Source organism: Orcinus orca, chromosome 20 (genome assembly GCF_937001465.1).
Source record: "Orcinus orca chromosome 20, mOrcOrc1.1, whole genome shotgun sequence".
Classification (NCBI taxonomy): Eukaryota; Metazoa; Chordata; class Mammalia; order Artiodactyla; family Delphinidae; genus Orcinus; species Orcinus orca.
Window position 1 is genome coordinate 13,598,997 of NC_064578.1, and position 24,203 is coordinate 13,623,199.

A 24,203-nucleotide genomic window follows, 5' to 3' on the forward strand; every position below is an offset into this window, starting at 1 on the left:
TGGGAGGGAGATTCTCCTGCTGACCTTGAGAAGTCAACAGTAACAACAGTAACTGTTTATGACAGGTCATTTGGTAAGGACCTGAGAATGGTCTCTAGTTGCTAAAAATGGTCCCCTGTTGTCAGTTGCCAAGAAAATGGGACTTCAAATGGCTGCAAGGAAATGAATTTTGTCAACAGATTGAGAGAGTTTGGAAGAGACTCTTTCCCCAGTTGACTCTCCAGATGAAGATGCAGCTGGCTGGTTCATTAGCAGGGGGTTTTGAAGATGGAATTTTAAGAAAAGGATTGGCAGGTATCTAAACACATATAGATCTAAGCTTTCATAAATGCTTCTCTGCCTTAAGTATAGAGGAAGAAATTCTACTTGATAAGCCAGTAAGTTCTGCTGAAGTTTTCTTTTAGATTTTGGAGACAAGAATTTAACAACAACTTTGTGGTTTGTTACAAGATGTGTTTCAAAGCTGTAAGGTTTTTTTTTTCTAAGAACTACTTGTCTGTAGACAGCCTTATTTCTCCCCCATCATTTCAACAATGTTTACTTTCTTTCATAAATGAGACCTCTGTGAGACCATCAGCATTGAATGAGATACACATTGAACCATGTTCGGCATCTGGTTTCAATTATTTCAGATTCAAGTGATGATCTAAGAAAGGAGGAGCCTCAGCTGAATTAGTTTGATTCTTCTAACGGTTTGGACTCAAAGCACCTGCCCATTTTACCATCCGCCTTCAGATTTAGGTGAGATTAAGAACTTAAGGTAGAGAATCTTTGAGACTGTTACAGAAAATTTAAAAATTCAGGTCTTTGTTCGTTAACCGGTCAGATGGAATTTTGGGGTCAGAAAGAACTAGAATGGTAAATTTAATTGTAACTCAAGTTGCATCCAATATTTAAAGACTACTAAATGTGCACGATACAGTAAAAATTCACACGGTAAGAAATTACTAAATGTTTAGAAATCCACATTTTCACCCTTTTCTGTTTTTAGTACTCGCTCCCCGGGAGACAAAGTGGACTCAAGTTTCTGTTACCCCTTACCCAACAAGGGGTGCTGGTACTACAAGCTTACCTTGGGGAAATAGCTTTCACTTTATAACTGGACAGGAAAGTCGTTTGGTGAGAGAGAAGCCTAAAGGAAACGGAGGCCGGTGGCGTGACCGTAGCACAGGCCCACGGTTACTCTTGAGGAGACGGCCTCAGCCCCAAACCACCTGGACCACCTAACAGGACCGCTTTTCGCGCCGAGTCTCGCCCTCTGGCCATTATCACCACAGCCCGCCCACCCGAAGCCGTCGTCGTGGTAACGCTGTTTGGTCCCACCCCATCCCTTAGCCCCGCCCACCTCCTTTTATATTTATAGCCAGCCGGGCTTCGATTGGTCCATCCGTCCTTCACTCTGGGAGAGTTTCCGGGCTGCGGGACTCCGGAACTCATATTTGAATTCGTGGCGCCGGGAGTTCGTGAGGTGCGGAGTGGAGCTGGGCGTCTTGCTGGAGCCGACAAACTCGGTGGTGAGTGACCTTGAGGGGAGAAGGACGATAAGGGCGGCCGAGGTGCAGGGACGCTGAGTCAAACAAGCCGCCTCGAGATGGGGGGCTTCAGCCGGGCTGCTTCCCTCCCTGAGGCAGCCCCTCTGTTCGCTTCCTCGCAGCCTCTAGGTTCTTCTGTCACGTCGTTTTCCTCGCGTGTCAGAGACAACGCGCCCGCCCCTCTTTTGTCGCCCCTGGAGGGAGGCTCCTCCTGACGCTCCCTTTTCCTCTTCTTTCGCGGTGTCTCTCAGTTCCTTCCCTCCCCAGTAGCAACCCTCCGACCCTGCCATGCTTACACCTCCCCCAAGCGTACTCGACTCTCCCGACCTCCATCCGACTCTCCCGACCTCCATCCGGCCTCCTGCTCCGGCTCTCCATCACCAACACTATCAGAAACTTTTTACCTGCCCTTGACAGTGTGGAAAAGACTCCTGAGCAACTTGAAGCGCGGTATAAAGCGCTACAAAAATGTAAGCTCTCGTCTCAGTTGTTGACTCGAATATGACGCATAGAAATTTTATACCAATTTCAGGGAGTTTTAAAGTCCACTTTGAAGTATGGATATCCGAAGGACTTCAGTCCAGTTCTAGAGGTTTATTTCTATTTTTCTAAAAAGTAGAAGTAGTTAAACAGCCAAAGTAGCTAAGTGTCTTACTTGTAAAAAATGGCCGTCGTTTAATTTGAGTTCTTTTAAGATTTGTAGTTCTCAAGGAAGTGGGGATTGAGAAGGCTGAAGCAGTTGTATTAGTGTTGCCAAAGCAAACTTGTATTTGCTCCACCGTGCATAGTAAAGCCAATCTACTGACACTGGGTTGTGGTGAAGGAAAGTGCAGCATTTATTGCACGCACCAAGCAAGCAGTCAAGGTAGGTAATGCTCAAAAGGCCCAAATTCGCTGATGGCTTTCAGGGAAAGGTTTTTAAAGACAGGATGAGAGAGAGGGTTGCGGGGTGTATGATCAGCTCATGGACATTCTTCTAATTGGTTGTTGGTGAGGTAATTGGGAGTCGATATCATTAAATCTTCTGCTTCCAACTGGTCTGGGTCAGCATGCAGTTAACTTCTTCCACCTGGTGTGTGTTTCAGCATCTGCAAAAGAGCGCGAAGGATATAGCTCAGAACATTATCTGAGTTCCTCCCTTAAGGAGGAACTAAAGGTCCTTGACTTTGTTTTATGGCTGAACTATTATTATTTTGTCTTGCTTGATTGTTTTCCTTTGTTTCTGTTTTTTCTCACTTCTGATTAAATTTTGTTCTTTGGGACTTGGGGAAGGCCTAGGAGGCTGAAGCTTTTCTACAAACTAGAGGCAGGTGGAGGACATGGGGGAGGGGAGAATCTGTGCTGGGAAGGCCCCATAGGATCCTACTCAGATACAATAGTAGCATAGCTTCAAAATGAGCACTGAGTTAAGAATTTTAGAGAAGACACTGAAAAGCTTTCTAAAGTTATAGGCAGGTCATTCACAGATGAGGGTATGGGCACACAGGCATACAGGAAGAAAATTGGTAAGATTTTATATCTTTTTGAGTTAACATAAAAAGTAGGAAAATTCTTTTTTTATTTCAGAGTTCAATTTGATACTCAATTTTTACAAATTTTTTATTGGACTATAGTTGATTTAGTTTCAGGTGTACAGCAAAGTGAATCAGTTATACATATAAAACTCTTGATCAACAGGGAGTTAAAATAATTTATGTGGCTTAATTTTTTGGATGTTTTATATTAAAATATTTTTTTTTTTTTTTTTTTTTGCGGTACGCGGGCCTCTCACCGCTGTGGCCTCTCCCGCCGCGGAGCACAGGCTCTGGACGCGCAGGCCCAGCGGCCACGGCCCACAGGCCCAGCCGCCCCGCGGCACGCGGGATCCCCCCGGACCGGGGCACGAACCCACGCCCCCTGCATTGGCAGGCGGACCCCCTACCACTGCACCACCAGGGAAGCCCCCTCAAATAATTTTTATAAGAAAATACAAAGGACACAACAAAATGGAGGTAGAACCTGGAAGGAATAAATAAGGTAAAATTTTTCTCCTTACAAAAGAGCACAGGGACTTCCCTGGCAGTCCAGCGGTTAAGACTCCCTGCTTCCAGTGCAGGGGACGCGGGTTCAATCCCTGGTCGGGGAACGAAGATGCGGCATGCGCGGCCAAAAAAATAAAATGAAATAAAATAAGCCCTGACGACTCTAATAAAAAAAAAAAAGCACAATAGCTAATGTACCACTGAGGATAGATAACGACCAATTGAGAAAAGGATATTGGGGGAAGACTGATTTGCATTCACGAAGTTGTAATCATATAACTTCTTTTAAAGAAGTTGTGGTTTCCTTTGGAAATACTACACCAAGCAAAAATGTAAAGCATGATGACCTGAACGCAATTTCACTAATGCGTATTTTGTAAAGTGGTTCTGCTCTCAGAAGTCAATCAAGTAGTCTCGGAGGAAAACAAGGATGTGGGGTGTGAGGAAAAGCCATAAGGAGATCTTTCCTACATGGCAGAGGAGCTCAGTTAAAAGGTAATCACCTAATCAGGAGGTCCCATGAAAAACAGATAACACAGCTGAAACGAGGGTAACTTGAATGGTTTCTAGTTTATTGGTATCAGTCCCTATTCTGGTTTTAGGGAATTATAAAGGTTTGATCCCTGCCCTCAAGGAGGATAGGAATTTATTCTAACTACACCATGAAGCCTGTTACCTGGAAAGATACATTTTTGTAGAGAGGGCTTTATAGGAGTTGTAAGTTCAGAGTGCTAGGGTCATTTAAAAAGCACTACTCACAGAGAAATGAAGCAAACAGGAGGCCCAAGGGACTTCCAGAAACCCAGACCTGCAGAATATGGATAGAAATTATTAGAACTCTGTACAGCTTCTTAAATTTAGAGACAGTCTCTGGTGTGGGTTGAATTGTGTCCCCCCCCGCCCCAAAACATGTTTAAGTCTTTGACCCTTGTTATTTGTGAATATGATTTTATTTGGAAATAAGGTTTTTGAAGATTTTATCCAAGTTAAGATGAGGTCATACTGGATTAGGGTGGGTCCTGATCCGGTGTCTGGTATCTTTATAAGAGAAAGAAGAAGGAGATTTGAATAGAGACACAGAGAGCACACACACTCTGAGGGAAGATTCTGGCCATGTGATGATGGAAACAGATTGGAATTATGCAGCTGCAAACCAAAGAACACAAAGGATTTTCGGCAACCACTAGAAACTAAGAAGAGGGAAAGAGGGAGCCTTCTCTCAAGTCCTCAGAGGGAGCATGGCCCTGCTGCTACCTTGATTTCAGACTTCTAATCTCCAGAACTGAGAGAGGATAAATTTCTGTTGTTTTAAACCTCTCAGTTTGTATGGTAATTTGTCACTGCTGTCCTAATACATTCTTCATCTTCATTACTTTTGCTAGTCACTGCCTAGTTCCCTACAGCAATTAGCAATAAAATACTTTAAAATGCAAATGACTACTGTGCTTGCTTGGTGAGACATAAATTAAAAGAAGAACACTGGGCAGGTAAGATTTTTTGTTTTTGCATAATGGAGGAAAAGATAACCTAAAATACCCTCTCCTACAAACATATATATAAAAAAGTAAAGTCCCCAGGGTCCAGAAACAAAGTGCTGGAAGAAAAGAGCAGTAAGCTTGCAGGCTGATCAAATTGCTATACTGAGAGTAAGGAGATACAGGTCTCAGTAATAAAGAGGCTTGAGTTTTGTTTTTTTTTAATTAATTTATTTTTGGCTGCATTGGGTCTTCGTTGCTGTGCACGGGCTTTCTCTAGCTGTGGCAAGCGGTGGCTTCTCTTGTTGCGGAGCACAGGCTCTAGGGGCGCAGGCTTCAGTAGTCGTGGCTCGTGGGCTCTAGAGTGCAGGCTCAGTAGTTGGGCCGAATGGGCTTAGTTGCTTCGCGGCATGTGGGATCTTCCTGGACCAGGGATCGAACCCGTGTCCCCTGCATTGGCAGGCGGATTCTTAACCACTGTGCCACCAGGCAAGTCCCGAGGCTTGAGTTTTAGAGGCATACAGCCTCAAGAGATGAGGTCTTGGGGCCCTGAAGAGTCAAGTGGTTAGAAATCAGATCCCTGCAATTGGCCCTTCTTTTTTTTTAAAATTAATTAATTAATTAATTTATTTTGGGTGTGCCAGGTCTTAGTTGCGGCATGCAGGATCTTTTAGTTGTGGCATGCAGACTCTTAGTTGTGGCATGCATGTGGGATCTTGTTCCCCGACCAGGGATAGAACCTGGGCCCCCTGCATTGGGAATGCCGAGTCTTACCCACTGGACCACCAGGGAAGTCCCTGTCCCTTCTTTTTTTAATATAATTACTAACATATTAATAATTAAAAATACGTTGATTTGATATTTACCATCTTATTATTTGTCTCATTTTTTTTCTTTTTTGCTTTTTGTTGGATTGATTTTTAAAATAATTTCATTTCCCCCCTCTGTTCTATATTCTTGATTTATCAAATCTATCATTGCCTTACATTTACACTCATGTTTTCATATTTTGCTATTATTTTATATTTTAATTTTCTAGATGTTTAAAATCCCCTATGACGTTACCGTTATTGTAGATTCACCTTTTTTTTGTGACTTTTCATTCCTTCCTCTCCTAGCTTCCATTGGTGGGATCATTTTCCTTCTGCCTGAAGAATGCCCTTCAGTATTTATTTGAATATGGATTTGTTGAGGACAGAGTCTCATAATTTTTCATATATCTGAAAAAAGTCTTCATTTCACCTCCATTGATGAAGGGTAGTTTTGTCAGTTATGGATTGATAGTTGGAATTACACCCTCAAAGGGATGGGAAAACCAATTGTCTTCTGGTCTCTACTGTTTTTCCTTACAAGTTAGCTATCAGACTTACTTCTACACCTTTAAAAGGAACTTACCTCTTGGACTCCGTTTAAGCCTTTCTCTTTTAGATTTTCAGTAGTTTTATTATGATGTGCCTAGGCTTATATATTTTTTATAATGCATACTGTTTATCCTTTTGTAGGGTTGAATCATGGCTTGATGTATTTTTACCAGTTTTGTAAAATTCTTGATCAGTTCTTCTCAGATATAGCTTCTTCCCCATTCTCTCCCTTTACCCCAGTAAGTTCTCTTGTCCCATTTTCAGTCATTTTCTATCCCTTCCCCTCCAACCCTAGGCAACCACTATTGTGCTTTTTGACTTTATAGATTTGTTTTGACTTTCTCTAATGTCATATAAATGAAATTATACAGTATGTACTGTTTTGTATCTGGTTTCTTAGTATTATGTTTTTGACATTAACTCCTATTTTAGTGTGCATCAGTATTATGGTATTTCTATGGAATGAAATTCTTTTTTTTTTTTTTTTTTTGCTGCGCCGCATGTGTTGCGGGATATTAGTTCCCCACCCAGGGATGGAACCTGTGCCCCCTGCAGTGGAAGCGCAGAGTCCTAACCACTGGACCACCAAGGAATTCCCTGGTGTTTCTGTATCTATATTTATATATTATAATTTATCCATTCATACGTTGATTGACATTTGGATTGTTTCCAGTTTGAAGCCATTATAAATAAAGCTGCTGTGAACATTTGTATGCAATCTTTGGGTTAAGTATCTAGGAACTGGAATTGCTGGATCACACAGTAATTGTTCAATTTTATAAGAAACTGTCAAACTGTTTTCCAAAGTATTTATATGATTTTATGTTCCCTTCAGGAATGTATGAGAGTTGCAATTCTCCATATCCTTGTCAACACTTGGAACTATTAATTATTTGAATTTTAACTGTTCTAGTGGATATTTACATCTCTTTGTGGTTTTAATTTGTACTTTACTGGTGTCTAATGACATTGACCATTTTTTTATGTGTTCATTGGGTATTCAGGTAGTGTTCAGGATGTGTCTTTCCAAATCTTTTGCCAATTTAAGAACTGGCTTGTCTTCTTTTTATTGAGATATAAAAGTTCCTTAGGGGCTTCCCTGGTGGCGTAGTGGTTGAGAGTCCGCCTGCCGATGCAGGGGACGGGGGTTCGTGCCCCGGTCCGGGAGGATCCCACATGCCGCTGAGTGGCTGGGCCCGTGGGCCATGGCTGCTGGGCCTGCGCGTCCGGAGCCTGTGCTCCGCAACGGGAGAGGCCACAGCAGTGAGAGGCCCACGTACCGCCAAAAAAAAAAAAGTTCCTTATATATTCTGTATAAAAGTACTTGGTCAATTACACATGTTCAGAATATCTTCTAGTCTGAGACTTGCATTTTCATTGTTTAATGATGTCTGTTCTAGAGGAGAAGTTTTTAATTTTGATGAAGTCCAGTTTATCCGTTTATAATTTCATGATTGATGCATTTTGTGTCATAAGAAATCTTTGTCTACCTCAAGGTCACAAAGATTTTCTTTCTGGGATTTATAGTTTCAGCTTTTGTATTTAGATCTCTGATCTATTTTGTGTTAATTTTTTTTTTTTTTGTGGTACGCGGGCCTCTCACTGTTGTGGACTCTCCCGTTGCAGAGCACAGGCTCTGGACACGCAGGCTCAGCGGCCATGGCCCACGGGCCCAGCCGCTCCATGGCATGTGGGATCTTCCCCGACCGGGGCACGAACCCGCGTCCCCTGCATCGGCAGGCGGACTCTCAACCACTGCGCCACCAGGGAAGCCCTATTTTGTGTTAATTTTTGTGTGAGGGGAGGGTTAAGATTCACTTTTTCCATATGGATATCCGTTTCTTCTAGTACCATTTTTACCTCTCCCAACTGAATTACCATTGATTCTGGTAAGGAAGGAGTACCACCTTTTTGAACAACCCTTCTGTGGTAACAATTATAATCTGTCAAAAAGATGGAAGTTTAACTACTTGAATAAAATGGAGAGCAACCAAAAGCAGGCAGAAACTGGAGGAGTATCTGTTTGGAAAAGGGGAATGGCACTGCATGAATTTCCCATGTGTATCACATTTATTACTCCAATATGCAGGCCAAGCTAAAACTTAAATAGGATTTTCGAGAGCAGGATTTGGGGTGACCTCAGCAGCTGGAAAGTGAGTAAGGAAATGACAGAATCACAAAGGGGAGATCTAAATTTTGTTTATAAACTCACCCATATCATCACCTGACCCCTGAACTGGGCATTCATGAGACTGTTTTCAGGCAGTCCAGGTAAATCCAAAAGATCTGAACAGATACTTCAACTGTTGCCCATGAAAGGAAAAACAGTTTGGTGTTTGACTTCAGCTGAGTTAACTGCTTGTTGCAGTAGAAATATCAGTATTCTTCAGAGAACCACAAAATAATTCAGAATCTCTACAAATCATTCAGAATGTCCAAAATATAGTGAAAAAAATCTAGACATACAAAGAAACAGGAAAATGTGAATTTTGTCCAAGAGAAAAGGCAATAAATGAAATCTGACCTCAACACGATTGAGACATTGAATTAGAACATAAGGATTTTTTATGCCTCTTTTTTTTTGGCCGTGTGGCATGTGGGATCTTAGTTCCCTGCCCAAGGATTGAACCTGTGCCCCCTGCAGTGGAAGTGTGGAGTCTTAACCACTGGATGGCCAGGGAAGTCCCTAGAATATAAGGATTTTAAAGCAGACATCAGAAGTATGCTCAATAATATAAAGGGAAATTTGTTGTGATAAATTAAGAAATAGGAAATCTCACCAGAGAAGTAGAAACTATATTTAAGAAGTGGTGTGGGACTTCCCTGGTGGCGCAGTGGTTAAGAACCTGCCTGCCAATGTAGGGGACACAGGTTTGAACCCTGGTCTAGGAAGATCCCACATGCTGTGGAGCAGTTAAGTCTGTGCACCACAACTACTGAAGCCTGTGCACCTAGAACCCGTGCTCCGCAACAAGAGAAGCCACCACAATGAGAAGCCTGCGCACCACAATGAAGGGTAGCCCCCGCTCAGGGCAACTAGAGAAAGCCTGCGCTCAGCAACAAAGACCCAACTCAGGCAAAGATAGATAAATAAATACATTTATTAAAAAAAAAAAAAGTGGGGAATTCTAGAGTTGAAAAAAACAGCACCCCCCACCCCCCAAATCAGTAGATGTGCTTAACAGCAGATTCACGTAACAGGAGAGTTAGTGAACTTGGAGACAGACCAATAGATCCAATGTGAAGACAACAGAAAAAAGACTAATCAAAAGTGAACAGATGGGAACTATACTCAGTATTTTGTATAAGGGAAAAGAATCTAAAAAAGAAATGTATACACATATATATGTATGTATATTAATCTGAATCACTGTGCTGTATACCTGAAACTAACATGACATTGTAAATCAACTATACTCCAATTAAAAAAAAAGTGAACAGAGCCTCAGTGACACATGGAACAATATCAAGATATCTAATACACACCTAATTTGAGTGCCAGAATAAGAGGCCAAAAGAGGGGCAAAACAATAATAAGAATATGAAGAGACAATGAAAATTTACTAAATGAGGTGAAAGACATAAATTTACAGAGTGCAACAAAAAGCAGGGCAAATACAAACAAAATGACAGCAAGGCTTGAGATTGTAGTCAAACTGTTTGAAAACCAAGATTAAGAGAAAATATTTAAAGCATCTAGGGTAAAATGACACATTACTTATAGAACAGAACAGTATGAATTGGCATTCATTTTTCTCATAAACAGCAGAGGCCAGAAACCAAAGGAATGATGTCTTTAAAGTATTGAGAAGGAAAAAAAAAAACCAAACCAAACCCTTGTAAACCTTCATTCTCTCTTCAGCAAAAATATCTTTTGAGAATGAAGGTCAAATAAAGCATGCTTTATTTATTTTTTTGGCTGTGCCACATAGCATATGGGATCTTAGTTCCCTGACCAGGGATTGAACCCGTGCCCCCTGCAGGGTAAGCGCAGAGTCTTAACCACTGGACCACCAGCGAAGTCCCCAAATAAAGCATGTTTTAGATAAGTAAAAACTTAGAGAATTTTCTGCCTGCAGGTCTTCACTATAAGGAATGCTGAAGGAAGTTCCGAAATACCTCGGCACCTTTCTTGAGAATCAATCAACCTAATGTGCATTATTCTATTCCTGGACTCACTATTCTGCTGATTTATATGGCTATCCCTTATGCTGCTGCCATATACTGTTTTGAAATTAGGTATAATAATTCTCTAAGTCTGTAATACTTAATATCTAGTAGTGTCCCTCTTTTATTTATTATTAGTCATCCATTTTATACACATCAGTGTATACATGTCAATCCCTGTCTCCCAGTTCATCACACCACCACTCCCACCCGCCACTGCTTTCCCCCCTTGGTGTTCATACATCTGTTCTCTACATCTGTGTCTCAATTTTTGCCCTGCAAACCGGTTCATCTGTACCATTTTTCTAGGTTCCACATATATGCGTTAATATATATTTGTTTTTCTCTTTCTGACTTACTTCACTCTGTATGACAGTCTCTAGATTCATCCACGTCTATACAAATGACCCAATTTCATTCCTTTTTATGGCTGAGTAATATTCCATTGTATATATGCACCACATCTTCTTTATCTATTTGTCTGTTGATGGGCATTTAGGTTGCTTCCATGACTTGGCTATTGTAAATAGTGCTGCAATGAACACTAGGGTGCATGTGTCTTTTTGAATTATGGTTTTCTCTGGGTATATGCCCAGTAGTAGGATTGCTGGGTCACACGGTAATTCTATTTTTAGTTTTTTAAGGAGTCTCCATACTGTTCTCCACAGTGGCTGTATCAATTGACATTCCCACCAACAGTGCAAGAGGGTTCCCTTTTCTCCACACCCTCTCCAGCATTTGTTGTTTGTAGATTTCCTGATGATGTCCATTCTAACTGGTGTGAGGTGAGACCTCATTGTAGTTTTGATTTGCATTTCTCTAATAATTAGTGATGTTGAGCAGCTTTTCATGTACTTCTTGGCCATCTGTATGTCCTGTTCGGAGAAATGTCTATTTAGGTCTTCTGCCCATTTTTTGATTGGGTTGTTTGTTTTTTTAATATTGAGCTGCATGAGCTGTTTATATATTTTGGAGATTAATCCTTTGTCCGTTGATTCATTTGCAAATATTTTCTCCCATTCTGAGGGTTGTCTTTTCGTCTTGTCTGTAGTTTCCTTTGCTTTGCAAAAGCTTTTAAGTTTCATTAGGTCCCGTTTATTCTTGGTTTTATTTCCATTACTCTAGGAGGTGGATCAAAAAAGATCTTGCTGTGATTTATGTCAAAGAGTGGTTTTCCTATGGTCTTCTCTTAGAGTTTTATTGTGTCCAGTCTAACATTTAGGTCTGTAATTCATTTTGAGTTTATTTTTATGTATGGTGTTAGGGAGTGTTCTAATTTCATTCTTTTACATGTAGCTGTCCAGTTTTCCCAGCACCACTTATTGAAGAGACTGTCTTTTCTCCATTGTATATCCTTGCCTCCTTTGTCATAGATTAGTTGACCACAGGTGCATGGGTCTATCTCTGGGCTTTCTATCCTTTTCTGTTGATCTATGTTTCTGTTTTTGTGTCAGTACCGTATTGTCTTGATTACTGTATCTTTGTAGTAGAGCCTGAAGTCAGGCAGTCTGATTCCTCCAGCTTCGTTTTTTTCCCTCAAGACTGCTTTGGCTATTTGGGGTCTTTTGTGTCTCCATACAAATTTTAAGATTTTTTGTTCTAATTATGTAAATAATGCCATTGGTAATTTGATAGGGATTGCATTTAATCTGTAGATTGCTTTGGGTAGTATAGTCATTTTCACAATATTGAGTCTTCCAATCCAAGAACATGGTATATCTCTCCATCTGTTGGTATCATCTTTAATTTCTTTGAACAGAGTCTTATAGTTTTCTGCATACAGGTCTTTTGTCTCCATAGGTAGGTTTATTCCTAGGTATTTTATTCTTTTTGTTGCAATGGTAAATGGCAGTGTTTTCTTAATTTCTCTTTCAGATTTTTCTTCATTAATGTATAGGAATGCAAGAGATTTCTGTGCATTTTTTTTTTTGCGGTACGCGGGCCTCTCACTGCTGTGGCCTCTCCCATTGTGGAGCACATGCTCCGGACGCGCTATGTTGAGGTAGGTTCCCTCTATGCCCACTTTCTGGAGAGTTTTTATAATAAATGGGGGTTGAATTTTGTCAAAAGTTTTTTCTGCATCTATTGAGATGATCATATGGTTTTTAATTCTTCAGTTTGTTAATACGGTGTATCACATTGATTGATTTGCGTATGTTGAAGAATCCCTGCATCCCTGGGATAAATCCCACTTGATCATGGTGTATGATCCTTTTAGTGTGTTGTTGGATTCTGTTTGCTAGTATTTTGTTGAGGATTTTTGCGTCTATATTCATCAGTGATATTGGTCTGTAATTTTCTTTTTCTGTAGTGTCTTTGTCTGGTTTTGGTATCAGGGTGATGGTGGCCTCATAGAATGAGTTTGGGAGTGTTCCTTCCTCTAAAATTTTTTGGAAGAGTTTGAGAAGGATGGGTGTTAGCTCTTCTGTAAATGTTTGATAGAATTCACCTGTGAAGCCATCTGGTCCTGGACTTTTGTTTGTTGGAAGATTTTTAATCACAGTTTCAATTTCATTATTTGTCATTAGTCTGTTTCTTCCTGTTCAGTCTTGGGAGGTTATACCTTTCTAAGGATTTGTCCATTTCTTCCAGGTTGTCCATTTTATTGTCATAGAGTTGCTTGTAGTAATCTCTTAGGGTGCTTTGTATTTCTGCGGTGTCTGTTGTAACTTCTTCTCTTCCGTTTCTAATTTTATTGATTTGAGTCCTCTCCCTCTTTTTCTTTTTTTTTTTTTTTTTTTTTTTGCCGTACGTGGGCCTCTCACTGTTGTGGCCTCTCGCGTTGCGGAGCACAGGCTCCGGACGCGCAGGCTCAGCGGCCATGGCTCATGGGTGCAGCCGCTCTGCGGCATGTGGGATCTTCCTGGACCGGGGCACGAACCCATGTCCCCTGCATCGGCAGGTGGGCTCTCAACCACTGCGCCACCAGGGAAGCCCTCCCTCTTTTTCTTGATGAGTCTGGCTAATGGTTTATGAATTTTGTTTATCTTCTCAAAGAACCATCTTTTAGTTTTATTGATCTTTGCTATTGTTTTCTTTATTTCTATTTCTTTTATTTCTGCTCTAATCTTTATGATTTCTTTCCTTCTGCTTACTTTGGGTTTTGTTTGTTCTTCTTTCTCTAGGTGCTTTCGGTGTAAGGTTAGATTGTTTATTTGAGATTTTTCTTGTTTCTTGAGGTGGGCTTGTATAGCTATAAACTTCCCTCTTAGCACTGCTTTTGCTGCATCCCATAGATTTTGGATCGTCGTGTTTTCATTGTCATTTGTCTCTAGGTATTTTTTGATTTCCTCTTTGATTTCTTCAGTGATCTCTTGGTTATTTAGTAACGTATTGTTTAGGCTCCATGTGTTTGTGTTTTTTACGTTTTTTTCCCTGTAATTGATTTCTAGTCTCATAGCATTGTGGTCAGAAAAGATGCTTGATATGATTTCAATTTTCTTAAATTTACTGAGGCTTGATTTGTGACCCAAGATGTGATCTGTCCTGGAGAATATTCTGTGCGCACTTGAGAAAAAAGTGTAGTCTGCTGTTTTTGGATGGAATGTCCTATAAATATCAATTACATCTTATCTGGTCTATTGTGTCATGAAAGCCTATGTTTCCTTATTAATTTTCTGTTTGGATGATCTGTCCATTGGTGTAAGTGAGGTGTTAAAATCTCCCACTATTATTGTGTTACTGTCGATTTCCTCTTTTATAGCTGTTAGCAGTTGCCTTATGTATTGAGGTGCTCCTATGTTGGGTGCATATATATTTATAATTGTTATATCTTCTTCTTGGATTGATCCCTGATCATTATTTAGTGTCCTTTCTTGTCTCTTATAACATTCTATATTTTAAAGTCTATTTTATTTGATATGAGTATTGCTACTCAAGCCTTCTTTCGATTTCCATTTGCATGGAATATTTTTTTCATCCCCTCACTTTCAGTCTGTATGTGTCCCTAGGTCTGAAGTGGGTCTCTTGTAGACAGCATATATATGGGTCTTGTTTTTTTTTTTGTTTTTGCGATACGCGGGCCTCTCACTGTTGTGGCCTCTCCCGTTGCGGAGCACAGGCTCCAGACGCGCAGGCTCAGCGGCCATGGCTCATGGGCCCAGCCGCTCTGCGGCATGTGGGATCTTCCCGGACTGTGGCATGAACCTGTGTCCCCTGCATCGGCAGGTGGACTCTCAACCCCTGCGCCACCAGGGAAGCCCGGGTCTTGTTTTTCTATGCATTCACTGAGCCTGTGTCTTTTGGTTGGAGCATTGAATCCATTCACTTTTAAGGTAATTACCGATATGTATGTTCCTATTACCATTTTCTTTATTGTTTTGGGTTTGTTTTCGTAAGTCCTTTTATTCTCTTGTGTTTGCCACTTAGAGAAGTTCCTTTAACATTTGTTGTAGAGTTGGTTTGGTGGTGCTGAATTCTCTTAGCTTTTGCTTGTCTGTAAAGCTTTTGATTTCTCCATTGACTCTGAATGAGATCCTTGCCAGGTAGAGTAATCTTTTTTTTTTTTTTTTTTTTGTGGTACGCGGGCCTCTCACTGTTGTGGCCTCTCCCGTTGCGGAGCACAGGCTCCGGACGCGCAGGCTCAGTGGCCATGGCTCACGGGCCCAGCCGCTCCGCGGCATGTGGGATCTTCCCGGACCGGGGCACGAACCCAGGTCCCCTGCATCGGCAGGCGGACTCTCAACCACTGCGCCACCAGGGAAGCCCCCAGGTAGAGTAATCTTGGTTGTAGGTTCTTCTCTTTCATCACTTTAAGTATATCATGCCACTCTCTTCTGGCTTGTAGACTTTCTGCTGAGAAATCAGCTGTTAACCTTATGGGAGTTCCCTTCTATGTTATTTGTCGATTTTCCCTTGCTGCTTTCAATAATTTTTCTTTGTCTTTAATTTTTGTCAATTTGATTTGTATGTGTCTTGTTGTGTTTCTCCTTGTGTTTATCCTGTATGGGACTCTGCACTTCCTGGACTTGGGTGTCTATTTCCTTTCCCATGTTAGGGAAGTTTTCGACTATAATCTCTTCAAATATTTTCTTGGGTCCTTTCTCTCTCTTCTCCTTCTGTGACCCCTATAATGCGAATGTTGTTGGCTTTAATGTTGTCCCAGAGGTTTCTTAGGCTGTCTTCATTTCTTTTCATTCTTTTTTATTTATTCTGTTCCACAGCAGTGAATTCCACCAACCTGTCTTCCAGGTCTCTTATCTGTTCTCTGCCTCAGTTATTCTGCTATTGATTCCTTCTAGTGTATTTTTCATTTCATTATTGTATTGTTCATCTCTGTTTGTTTGTTCTTTAATTCTTGTAGATCTTTGTTAAACACTTCTTGCATCTTCTCGATCTTTGCCTCCATTCTTTTTCCAAGGTCCTGGATCATCTTCACTATCATTATTCTGAATACTTTTTCTGGTAGGTTACCTATTTCCACTTCATTTAGTTGTTTTTCTGGGGTTTTATTTTGTTCCTTCATCTGGTACATAGCCCTCTGCCTTTTCATCTTGTCTTTCTGTGAATGTGGTTTTCCTTCCACAGGCTGCAGGATGGTAGTTCTTGCTTCTGCTCTCTGTCCTCTGGTGGATGAGGCTATCTAAGAGGCTTGTGCAAGTTTCCTGGTGGGAGGGACTGGTGGTGGGTAGAGCTGGGTGTTGCTCTGGTGGGCAGAGCTCAGTAAAACTTTATCCTCTTGTCTGCTGATGGGTGGGGCTGGGTTTCCTCCCTGTTGGTTGTTTGGCCTGAAGCGAGCCAACACTGGAGCCTACCCAGGCTCTTTGGTGGGGCTAATGGTGGACTCTGGGAGGGCTCACGCCAAGGAGTACTTTCCAGAACTTCTGCTGCCAGTGTCCTTGTCCTCACAGTGAGCCACAGCCACCCCCTGCCTCTGCAGGAGACCCTCCAACAGCAGCAGGTAGGTGTGGTTCAGTCTCCTATAGAGTCACCACTCCTTCCCCTGGGTCCCAATGCGCACACTACTTTGTGTGTGCCCCCCAAGAGTGGAGTCTCTGTTTCCCCCAGTCCTGTCAAAGTGCTGCAATCAAATCCCACTAGTCTTCAAAGTCTGATACTCTAGGAATTTCTCCTCCTGTTGCCGGACCCTCAGGTTGGGCAGCTTGATGTGAGGCTCAGGACCTTCACTCCAGTGGGTGGAGTTCTGTGGTCTGAGTGTTCTCCAGTTTGTGAGTCATACAGCCATCAGTTACGGGTTTTGATTTTATTGTGATTGCGCCCCTCCTACTGTCTTACGTGGCTTCTCCTTGTCTTTGGATGTGGGGTATCTTTCTTCGTGAGTTCCAGTGTCTTCCTGTCGATGATTGTTCAGCAGTTAGTTGTGATTGTGGTGTTCTCACAAGAGGGAGTGAAAGCATGTCCTTCTACTCCACCATCTAGATCCTTTCAGTGTCACTCTTTTAGCTTTTTATGTTTCTTTAAGACATCTTGGTGATTGTTGGCCCTTTCCCTTGTAAGTTTTAGAATCAACTTGTCAATTTCTACAAAAACCTGTTTGGGAGTACCCTGAATCTGTGTTAGACCAATAAGTTGGTAATTATCTCAGTAAGAAATATGAGTTTTTCAGTCATGTGGTATCTTTGATTTGTTTGCATCATCTTTAAATTCTCTCAGTAGTGTTTTGTAGTTTTTCTTGTATAGGTCTTGCAGAAATTTTGTTAAATTCATCCCAGAGTAGTTCATTTTTCTTGATAATATTGCAAATTTTGTTTTCCTTTAATTTTTTGCTAATTGCTAGTATTTAAGAATGCTTTCAGGTTTCCCTGGTGGCGCAGTGGTTGAGAGTCTGCCTGCCAATGCAGGGGACACGGGTCGTGCCCCGGTCCGGGAAGATCCCACATGCCGTGGAGCAGCTAGGCCCGTGAGCCATGGCCGCTGAGCCTGCATGTGCAGAGCCTGTGCTCCGCAACGGGAGAGGCCCACAACAGTGAGAGGCATGCGTACCGCAAAAAAGAAAAAAAAAAATTTATCTGTGATGTTTTACTTCTTTCTTTCCAATATATATGTCTTTTATCTATCTATTTATCTACCTTTATTGCATCATCTTGGACCTTCAATATGATGTTTAATAGAAGTGACGGTACATCTTTGCCTTATTCCTGGTCTTGGCGATAAAATGTTCAGTCTATCTCCATTAAGTATGATGAAAACTACAGCTGTTTCATAGTTGTTCTTCATCAGGTTGAGGAAATTCCCTTTCATTCCCTATTTTGCTGAGAGTTTTCATCACTAAGAGATGTTGAATTCTGTTGAGTGGTTTTCTGTATCAGTTGAGGTTATCATATGATTTTCTTCTTTATTCCATTAATATGGAGAATTACGTTGATTTTTATCTGTGAAGCCTACTTTGCATAGCTGGAATAAACTCCATTATTATGTGTTATTATTACTATAATTATTTTTATATTGCCAAGTCAGATTTCCTATGTTTTGTTAAGAATGTTTATGGCTAATTTTGGGAGAATATTATGGTTCTCTAATTTTCTTTTCCCCTGTAGTGGCTTTGTATGATTTTGGTATTGTTGGTGTCATAAAGTGAGATGGCAAGTGTTTCGTCCTTTTTATTTAAAAAAAAAAAAGTCTGTGAGGAGTTAATGCTACTTCTTCCTTAATTGTTTGGTATTATTAACTGAGTGGAACATACAGAGTTCCCATATACCCTGTGTTTCCACATATGCACAGCCTCCTCACTGTCAACATCCTGCACCCAGCGTACATTTGCTTTGATTGATGAACCTACATTGACGCATCATTATCACTCAAAGTCCATAGTTTACAGTTTGTGTCCACTCTTTTTTTTTTTAAGTTATTTTTGATGTGGACCGTTTTTAAAGTCTTTATTGAATTTGTTACTATATTGTTCTATTTTATGTTTTGGTTTTTTGGCCAGGAGGCATGTGGGATCTTAGCTTCCTGACCAGGGATCAAATCCACACCCCCTGCATTGGAAAGTGAAGTCTTAACCATTGTACTGCCAGGGAAGTCCTGGTGTTCACTCTTGGCGTTTTGTATTTCATGGGTTTTGACACAAGGACAATGACATATATTCACCATTTTAGTATCATACAGAATAGTTTCACGGCCCTAAAAATCCTCTGTGCTCTGTTGATTCATCCCTCTCACCCCATCCCCCAACCTCTGGCAACTTCTGATCTTTTTATTGTCTTCATAGTTTTACCTCTGCAGAATATCATATGGTTGAAATCATATAGTATGTAGCCTTTTCACACTGGTTTCTTTCACTTAGTAATATGCATTTAAGGTTTCAACATGAGCTGTCATGCTATGAAAAGACATTTCGTTTAAGCCTTGAATAAAATTTCATTGTATTGATGTACCACAATTCATCTGTCCACCTGCTGAAGAGCATCTTGCTTGCTTCCAAGTTTTGGCAATTGTGAATCAAGCTGCTATGAGCATCCATGTGCAAGCTTTGTGTGGATGTGAGTTTTCAGTTCCTTTGGGTAAATATCAAGGAGCACAATTGCTGGGTCTTATGGTATGAGTATTTTGGTTTTGTAAAAAGAAAAACTGCCAAAGTATCTTCCAAAGTTGCTGTGCCATTTTGCATTTCTACCAGCAACGAATGAAAGTTCCTGTTGCTCAACATCTACACCAGCATTTGGTGTTATTAATGTTTTGGATTTTTGGCATTCTTATAGGTATATAGTGATTTCTAATTGTTTTCATTTGCAATTCCCTAATGCATTATCATGTTAAGCATCTTCTCATATGCTTTTTTATTCCATCTGTTTATTTTCTTTGGTGAGATACCTGTTAAGATCTTTTGCCTGTCTATTAATGGGTTCCTTTTTTTATTGTTGAGTTTTAAGAGTTATGTTCAACAACTGTCTCTGGTTGGTTTTGGTAGATTGTCTTGGGGGGGAGACCACTTTTTGTACTAGTGAGCTCTGAGTAAGTTCAATAATAACAGCCTTACATGTGAAGTCTTTCGTGTCCAATAATGACCCTTCTCTGCGAACTCCAACTTCTTGGACTGCCAGACTTGGTTGTGGCTGTTGTTTTTCAAGATTCCTGTGTACCTGGGGATGGGCAGATGAGCACAGGAAAATTAAAATGCCACAAAGCTCATTGTTTTTACTGAGATTCAGCTCTTTTCCTTGAATAATCATTCCCTAGATGGCTGCAAGTCTTTGGTTAATTTCTAGCATTTTGAGAAAGTTGATTTTGACAGTTTTTGCTAGTGTTCTCATTGCTTTTGTGGAGGAAAGTGTTTTCAGAGCTTTTTACTCTGAGATTTTCAATGATGTCCATTGTCCTTTTGTGAGCAGTAACCTAAATTTGTAAGGTAGTGTTGTGAGAACTGGAAGAAATTCCTTGCCTGTAGAACAGGAGGACAAGAGCTCAATTAAATGACCAGGGAAAGTAATATATGCACATCATGTCACATCATGTCAGTTTTTAATATATTTTATAGGTGCTGGATCTAGATGAGTCAAATTTTACTCGGTGAATAGTGAGTAGTTAAATCTCGTCACCATATAACATGTAATGGTTTGTATCCTTTAAAATGAAATGAGGAATTACTATTTTTTTTGCAGGGGGGTCACAACATAAAATGTATTTCCTTTTGCAAGTCAGGGTGAAAAAAGTTTAAAAGACTATTCTAGGACAGTGTTTTCCAAACTTCCCTTTAGCCTGGAATCATAAGAATCTAACTTGGGGGCCTAAAATAGATAAGGTAGAAGCTGAAGACTCTGGTCCCATGTGATCCTCTCCTAACACCCCCTCCCCAGGGGTCACGGGCCCCAGGCCTGGGAGTCTGCGAGGTCAGGGTTCACAGTCAAATTACAGCACAGGTGCACCAACAGGGGTGCAGAGGGACAGCCTATGCAAGAGTTGAGTGTTCATGTTGTGGAGAAATCATTTTTTGGTTAAATTAAGGTGGCCTTTAAGGCAGGCCCCAAACACTCCTGCCTGGCACAGCTAGACAGGCCAGCCCAGCACCCCCGCCAGCAGCCACTTCATGGCCTGATGTGTGTACTATTCCACAGTGACACCAGCACTTGTGGCTTCAGCTATGAGCTCTCACCTCCAAAACCTTGTTCCCAGCGAGAATTCAGCAGTGTCAGAACAGTCTCAGGGTTTGGGACAGAAGCAACAAACGCCGAGAGTCCCAAAGGCTTGCTCCCAAGATTTGTCTACAGTGCAGACAAATCGGCTTTATTTAAGGGACTGAGCCTTGTTTCAGATGACGTTCGGACTTTACCTTCTAGAAGTAAGCCTTTTGTCGCCAATCAATTAGGTGGATGTTTGGAGTTAAGTTGTTTTTCTTGAAATGAGCAAATAATTTTGTTGTTTATTTTTTTTAATTTTTTTTTTTGCGGTACGCGGGCCTCTCACTGTTGTGGCCTCTCTCGTTGCGGAGCACAGCCTCCGGACGCGCAGGCTTAGCAGCCATGGCTCACGGGCCCAGCCGCTCCGCAGCATGTGGGATCTTCCCGGACCGGGGCACGAACCCGTGTCCCCTGCATCGGCAGGCGGATTCTCAACCACTAAGTCACCAGGGAAGCCCATGAGCAAATAATTTTGGCAAATTTTCTTCAACAGATACCTCAAACGCAGCAGAATAAGTCAACATAAGGCCGTGGTCCACTTGGAAAAAAGCCATTTGACAGGGTTTATTCAAAAGATTGGAAAAAGCAATGAAGGCATCTACAGTAAGTTCAAGATCAACATGGCTGCTATGAAGGCCATTCCCTGAACATAACCCACATCCGGTCGGTAACAAGTGTAAGCTTCCAAAATGCTGTGCAACATGTTGTGATAAGGGCCACCTTGCTGGAAAATGCAGAGATTAGGGAATGTTCTGGAAATGTCTAGTTTAATAAACTGCAGACTGGCTTCTCTGTCTGCTGCTGAAAAACCAGCATCTTCATTCTCCACTTCAGAGCCTCCCGTACTAAAGGACCACCCCTGCTCCTTGGCTTGGGCAAGACAGATGTCAGAGAGCTCCTGGGTGATGTTTAACTCATTGCCAATGGCTAAGCTCCAGACTTTGCCTCTCACACTGGGAGGGATTCCCTGCCACCATAAATCTCTAACTTTTCCTAGAGTACCGCATTGTTTCCGGGTTAGGCAAAATCTCATTATTCCAAGTGAGGACGGCATTTCCAATACTTTCTTCTAATCTGCATCTTTCTTCCAGCTGCTTTTTCCTTCTCTGGGCTTCTTTCAACTCTCATTTTTTGGCCGGAACCACCATTTCTTCATACTGTTGCCTGTGTTACTGAGCTTCTTCAGCTGGCTTTGCTGAGAGATTTGCTGGTCTGTCTTCCAGGATGAGCGTGGTGGTGGAGAGAGGCTCAAAGTCAATATTCTTCCTCACATTCTGCTTTGGTGAGGGTGGCCTGCTAGGTCGTCCAGGCTTGTTTTCATATTCCAAGAACGCCGAGGGGCTCAGAGGTGTGCGGCCGGCGGCTCCAGGCCCGAGTCAGCGAGCGAGTGGGGCTCCATGGCGGGACCTTGGGCTTGGCTCTGGTGGCCGGGTGGGGCGAGGAATTACTATTTAAATCATAATCTAATATTCTCTTCCACCTGAAACTTTTTGCCGTCTGAAATATCTCTTGATAGAAAAGGTATGTATCTTGTTTCTTTCTTTTCCCTGAATATAAATAGTGTTATATTTAAGATTACAGTCAGGTTTTCATTTGAATTTCCTGAATGTATAGCAGGGACTTCTGATTCTTTATTACTAGATATTTTTTTTTCTCCCTAGTTGTTGCTGCTTATGAAGTATTATGGGGAGAGAAGAGGGGAGGATTGATTTGTGAAAGATAGGTCGTCTTGGCTAGACAAGTCATGTGTAGGTCAAGTTGTTTGAGGGTGACCTGCTAATGTTGTAGAAGGATTTCATTGTAGTTTTATATTTTATTGAATTTAATTATACACACAGGGCAAATGAAAGGTGTAATGCAGTTGGTTTTATGGTGTTTCATTCAATGTGATGGACATTTTGTAAGTACACTGAAAATACTGGGGAGAGGATTTTAAATCTGTCTACTTTTGATCATCTATGAATTTTACACAGAACTATGGTATAGTTAATCGTTTAAAATTCTAGATTTGTTTTGCTCTATTGAATTTGATTGAGTTATATTTGAGATTTAAAAGTTAGAATGGAGCTTCCCTGGTGGCGCAGTGGTTAAGAATCTGCCTGCAAATGCAGGGGACACGGGTTCGAGTCCTGGCCTGGTAAGATCCTATATGCCACAGAGCGTGTGTGTGTGTATATATATATATATATATATCCAGATCAAGATATAAAACATTTTCAGGGATTTCCCTGGCATTCCAGTGGTTAAGAATCCATGCTTCCAATGCAGGGGGCGTGCCCTGGTTGGGAAACTAAGATCCCACATGACACCATATTTGCAAACGAAGCAACTGACAAGGGCTTAATTTCCAAAATATACAAACAGCTCATACAGCTCAATAACAAAAAAACAAACAACCCAATCGAAAAATGGGCAGAAGACCTAAACAGACATTTCTCCAAAGAATACATACAGATGGCCAACAGGCATATGAAAAATGCTCAAAATTGCTAATTATTAGAAAATGCAAATCAGAACTACAGTGAGGAGTCTATCACCTCACACCTGCCAGAATGGCCATCATCAAAAAATCTACAAAGAATGAATACTGGAGAGGATGTAGGGAAAAGGGAACCCTCCTACACTGTTGGTGGGAATGTAAATTGGTGAAGCCACTATGGAGAACAGTATGGAAGTTCCTTGAAAAACTAAAAATAGAGCTACCATATGATCCAGCAATCCCACTCCTGGGGCATATATCCGGAGAAAACCATACTTAGAAAAGATACATGCACCACAGTATTCATTGCAGTACTATTTACAATAGCCAATACGTGGAAGCAACCTAAGTATCCATCAACAGATGAATGGATAAGGAAGATGTGGTATATATGTACAATGGAATATTACTCAGCCATAAAAACACGAAATAATGCCATTTACAGCAACATGGATGGATGTAAAGATATCACACTAGCGCGAAGTGAGTCAGAGAAAGACAAATAGCATATGATATCACTTATATGTGGAATCTTAAAAAGTGATACAAATGAGCTTATTTACAAAAGAGAAACAGACTCACAGACAGAAAACAAACTTATGGTTATCAAGTGGGAAAGTGGGAAGAGGGATAAATTAGGAGTTCGGGATTAACAGATACATGCTGCTATATATAAAACAGATAAACAAGGAACTACTGTAGAGTAAGGGAACTATATTCAATGTCTTATAACAACCTATAATGGAAAAGAATCTGAAAAAGAATATATATATATGTAAAGAATATATATATGTAAAGAATATATATATATATATAACTGAATCACTTTGCTGTGAAACTAACGCAATATTGTATATCGACTATACTTCAATTAAAAAAAGACCTGTAGTGGGCTTCCCTGGTGGCACAGTGGTTGAGAGTCCACCTGCTGATGCGAGGGACACGGGTTTGTGCCCCGGTCCGGGAGGATCCCACATGCCGCGGAGCGGCTGGGCCCGTGAGCCACGGCCGCTGAGCCTGCGCGTCCAAAGGCTGTGCTCCGCAACGGGAGAGGCCACAGCAGTGAGAGGCCCGCGTACCGCAAAAAAAAAA

The 24,203-nt window shown here is 41.3% G+C and overlaps 1 protein-coding gene, 1 long non-coding RNA gene and 1 pseudogene across 10 annotated transcripts in view; 1 reads left to right on the top strand and 2 right to left on the bottom strand.

Annotated features, from left to right (window-relative positions):
* The window catches only part of VAC14 (VAC14 component of PIKFYVE complex), a 206,075-nt gene that overhangs the window by 96,945 nt on the left and 84,927 nt on the right, over nt 1–24,203 (bottom strand). The gene's annotated exons all lie outside the window — the stretch shown is intronic.
* Nucleotides 1–24,203, top strand: part of LOC125962751 (uncharacterized) — a 102,676-nt gene that overhangs the window by 8,911 nt on the left and 69,562 nt on the right. The gene's annotated exons all lie outside the window — the stretch shown is intronic.
* LOC125962750 (TBC1 domain family member 14-like) lies at nt 18,066–23,871 on the bottom strand (annotated as a pseudogene).